Below are 5284 nucleotides of genomic sequence, written 5' to 3'. Positions count from 1 at the left end.
ACAGCTGTGTTTCCCTAAGAAGACGTCAGTAGGCGAAATCTCAGGAACCGTTTCAAATTCACATAACCTTTGCAATCATTATCCATTGACTCGGTTTGAAATCTTATCGTGTTACCGCCGCTTCAACTTCAAAAACGATTCAAATTCGTTTGCCAATTGTGACTCACCCTTTCGCTTCATACAAGACTGCTAATTGTACCATCATTGCATGTAGGACCAAAGGTTTAAAAGAAATTTTCCATTAGTATGATAAACAAGAATTGAGAAAATCATCAAGATCTTCGTGTAAGAGTGTGCCAGTAGAAAATAAATAAAGCAAAGTATATATGGGTTTTAAGTGATGTCTATTTAGATAGGAAATTATGGATCACGGGCACAAATCGCTTCCTTCAAAGTCAAGAGAGACTTAGAAGTGTCTGTGTGGTTTCCCGTTGAAATACGATCAAATGTTTGTAAAGAAACATTGAAAGGCATCTTTTCGTAATCAAGCTATACTGGGTGGCGTTGCTTTAACCGAACTTCAGTACTTGACATAAGACCGAAAGTTGGATGAAGTACTTGTGAGACCAGTGTGACCTGTTGAAGAAGTAGGTGAGATAATATATTTAGTGACTTAGCGAAAATGATGTTAAAATCTAAAATAAAAAAAATAGGATCTTTTGGGAAGAAAAATCTTGGTGTTAGACAATTTATAAAGATAAAAAATAGAAAGATTTCAAGAACAGTCCGTCAATTCATTGAAGATATTGGTTTTTGGGCCTCACTTAGCACGTGATGAAACGAAACTAAGATCACCAACATAGAGTTTGGGTAACCATAAACCTTAGTGGTAAAAACTGAGAGTCTCAAGGGTTACTAATATGAACCGAAATGATATGGATAAATAATAATAGGTGGGTAGGGAACCAAAAGTACCTTTGCCATTAAAATAGACCACGTAGATAACTCTTAACTCAATATAAAATGAGTAAGGCAGCTCATGACTTTAGTGATTTTATTAGCCTAATGGGGAAGAAACAATTGGTATATATCAAATCAATAAGGCTTTACTCAGAGTCTTGGAGTCTTCGGTCGACATGCAACAGCATGCTTTTAGGGACACTTAGCTAGTACACAGATAAAAATTTATAAGTCCCCCAGCTCCATCATGTAAGTTCATCTGTAATACTGAATTATAGAAAGAAAATGTTTTTGGATTTTATGAAATTTTTCTGAAGAAGAAATAAAAAAAATAGAAAAGAAAATATTTTGAGTTTTATGAATTTTCTGAAAAATAAATATAAACAGAAAAGAAAATATTTTTGAGTTTTAATAGCGAATAAAAGACATAAAATATAGAAAACAAAAGATATACATAGTATACAACATATTTGTTAGAACCAAACCATGAGTTGAAACAATCATTCGCTTTTAAAAAAAAATATAAGAGGCGAAATACATCGAGCCTTCAGTTTATTTTGGTTCCCGATAAATCAGGAGCGAAAGCATTCTTAAGCCTTATAGTATTTTATTAAATGATGCCTTAGGGAAGGCCTTAGTGAAGATGTCAACCAATTGATCAGAGGACCGAACGAAGTGAATTTCAATATTCCCATCTTCTACGTGATCCTTGATGAAGTGATATCTCAGTGCTATGTGTTTCGTCTCGGAATGTTGCGCTAGATTATGACAGATTATGGCACTTTCAGAGTCGCAATAAAGAGGAGTCTTCTTCATATTCAGGCCATAACCTCTTAATTGGATTTGGATCTAAATAACTTGGGAAGTGCAAGATGCTGCAACAATATACTTTGCTTCGGCTGTAGAGAGCAAAACACATGTTTGTTTCTTGGACTGTCAGGTGACGAGCTTACCGTCTAGGAATTGACATCCTATTGTAGTGCTATTTCAGTCCAAACCACATCCTCCAAGATCAGCATCAAAGAATGCTTGAACGAAAAATCCTAATTTAGTAGGATGCCATAGACTGAGAGAAGAGGTTCGCTTCAAATATCCGAAGATGTTCCTAACAGCCATGATATGAGGTTCGAGTGGATTAGCTTGGAACCTGGCACAAAAACAAACAAAAAACATTATGTCTGGTCGACTAGCTATTAGATACATTAGAGACCCTATCATATGCCGATAGAGAGTCATATCAACAGCCAGTTTTTCCAAAGATGGTGCTAACTTCATTCCGAATGGCATAGGAAATTTTACTTTGGAATCTACCATCATGCCAAACTTAGCTAGTAAGGTCTTCGTATAAGCCTCCTGATTGATAAAAATTCCTTCGGGTCCCTGTCTAATATTCAAGCTAAGGAAAAAGCTAATTTGACCCATTAAACTCATCTTAAACTTAATCTCCATCAACTTCCTGAATTCAGCTGTTAGACTGGGATTCGTGGAACCGAAGACGATATCATCGATGTAAATTTGGATGATCATTAAGTGATCACCCTCTTTCTTGGGAAGACGTTTGCGTCAACCGAACATTGTTTAAAGTTGGACATTTTTAGAAATCGGGTAAGGGTTTCATACCAGGCTCTAGGAGCTTGCTTCAACCCGTAGACAACTTTATCCAGAATATAGCAATGATCAGGATACTTTTCATTCATGAAACCTGGTGGTTTCTCAACATATACAGTCTCCTCTAGTTCCCCATTCAGGAAAGCACACTTGACAACCATTTGAAATACTTCAAAGTTTTTGTGTGCATCATGTGCTAGAAATATTCTCACTGATTCTAACCTTGCTACGAGAGTGAAGGTTTATTCATAGTTTATATTTTCTTCCTGACAACATCCTTTCACGACCAGCCTCACCTTATTACGAATCACATTCCCTTATTTGTCCATTTTGTTTCTGAAGGCCCATTTTAAGCCATCGACTGATGCATCTTTTAGTGTGGGAATTAATCTCAAAACTCGATTTCGCTCAAACTCATGAAGTTCATCTTGCATTGCCTATACCCAATCGGAATGTTCGAGTGCAATATTAACCTTTTTTGGTTCTATTTTAGAGACGAAAAAGTTAAACATGCAAAATTCTACTTGAGAGAATAGAGCAGTTTGCTTCACTTTTATTTATGACCGTGTGAGGACTCCCTCAGATGATTCACCAATTACTTGAGTTTTTGGATGATCTTTTGTCCATTTTGTGAGAGGTTGGTAGCTTGGATCATAAGAGGTATCCAATTCAGCATTGATTTCTTCTTCCAATTCTGATTGAGTATCCGAATCATCATTCATATTAAGATTCTCCCCCTCGAAGGATGAGACGGTTTCAACATTAGGATCATAATTCTCCCCCTCGAATGGAATGTCATAGGTGTTGGGTTTTGGCCATAAGAACTTTCCTATATGCGCATGCAAAACCCTAATGCTTGGATCTAGGCTTTCTAATCAAACATGCTTTGAATCCAAGACTTCTAATGACTATTTAGGTGTAATAACAATATTGAAACAGATCTAGAATCATACCTTTGATTTCCTTGTTGATCTTGTTGTCTTGGAGCTTCTAGAGTCACAATTGTCACTCCTCTAATGGCTTACAAACACCAAATAGCAAGGAGGATGATTTAGGAGAGAGGAGAGGGGAGGAATTCGGCCAGAGTCTCTCTACTTTAGATGGGGTGTCGAATTCCCTCAGCCATAGGGTCTATTTATACTTGTAGACTCCTTAAGGGTTACAACTTAAGCCCTAATTGGATAACTTAGACTTTAAGTTAATCCATATCCTTTCCTTGATAACCCCATGGACGATTTTGGCTTATCCTAGCCTTAGAAATCGTCCAATCCTTTATCAATAAGGATTTACAGTCTTAGAATATGTAATAAATATAATAGCTTTAACTATGCTAGAGAACATAACTGGATCATAATTTTGTTTGGTTATTTTTCAAGACCATAGATAATTAAAATTAGGAATATCTTACATAGCCAAATTATATTAATAATCAATTTAGTGTCCACTTGGGTAAGACCATTGCATAGTAGTTCAAGAATTTGTGAAAAAAATTATGAGATCGGACCAAGACTTCTAATAACTTTTATATTGTTAACAAACTGAAATTAATCTATGTCTTGAAACTAACCAGAGGAAAAAAGGGTGATTCAAAGCTCAACGGAAGTGTCTTTATTCACTTGATTACAATCGTCATTAGTTAGTTGTTTGCTTAGTTTTGAGTTCTTTGAGTAAATTAAGTTAATCTGAACTTGCAAAATCAGATACCCCCCCCCTTTAGTTATTTTTCTTAGATTAATGTTTAGTAGTTATATTATTAGCTAAATATCGTTCCCTGTTATCGACACCTGACTTACTTCTCTATACTATAATCTGACTAGCTACACTCCCTAGTGCATTAGTTCAGTTAAGGTTTGTTAGGTTATAAATTTAAAACTAGAGGTATAAATTTGCACATCATGTTTTTGGAGCCGTTGTTTGGGACGATTCAAGAGAAGGCGTTTGCGATTCAGGAGAAGAAGTCAAATGTGAGGTAGACGAAATGGCGGACATCACAAGAGTGACAATGAAGGAGTCCAAAAATCGGATGCGTGATGACAATGGGTCGGGTCTTGTTTGACCAAAAACTCCACTCGCAATAAACTTTGAGCTCAAGGGACACATTCTCTCGATGCTTAAGAATATCCCATTTTCCAGGAAGGACCATGAAGACACCTTTAGATACATTGATGAGGTGATAGACATTGTCAATGACTTCAATGTGCCCAATGTTTCAAGTGATACAGTGATATTAGGGATGTTTACAATGATATTTAATGGAGAGACTAAAATTCAGTTAAAGTCACTTGCACCCATAACGATCACAACCTAGAGCAACCTTCGCAATGCATATATTGAACAATTAAACCCTCACTCAAAGATAGCCAAATTCAAAAAGAAAATAGCTAACTTTTAACAAAATGATGGTGAATATATATCTGAAGCTTGGGGGAGATACAAGGTAATGCTAAGGAATATCCGACAACATGATCTTAATGTGCAACAAGAAGTGTCAATTTTCTATGATGGGATAAGCATGACAACGAGGCAACTCCTTGATTCTCAAGGACCTATGACAAACAAGGACCCATCTAACATCAAGGCATTATTATATGAGTTTGACAAGCATTCAAGCAAATACCACAACCCTCATGAAGATATTACAAGAAGTAAGGTATGTATGGATAGTAGAAATGAAAATCTAGTGGTGTTGATGGTGAAGCTCAATAATATACACCGGAGGATGCCCAAGATAGGTCAATCCATACATGCTATATAATTGGGGTGTGGCAATTTTAGT

At 36.2% G+C, this 5284-nt stretch overlaps 1 non-coding gene across 1 annotated transcript; it reads right to left on the bottom strand.

Annotated features, from left to right (window-relative positions):
* Nucleotides 1–4870: 4870 nt before the first annotated feature.
* LOC145007705 (small nucleolar RNA R71) lies at nucleotides 4871–4977 on the bottom strand. Its single transcript, XR_013663077.1, has one exon. It is a non-coding gene; the product is annotated as a small nucleolar RNA R71 (small nucleolar RNA).
* Nucleotides 4978–5284: the final 307 nt, after the last annotated feature.

The sequence above is a fragment of the Lactuca saligna genome, chromosome 7, assembly GCF_052625555.1.
Source record: "Lactuca saligna cultivar CGN05327 chromosome 7, ASM5262555v1, whole genome shotgun sequence".
Lineage (NCBI taxonomy): Eukaryota > Viridiplantae > Streptophyta > Magnoliopsida > Asterales > Asteraceae > Lactuca > Lactuca saligna.
This window is presented reverse-complemented; position numbering and strand designations above follow the sequence as displayed.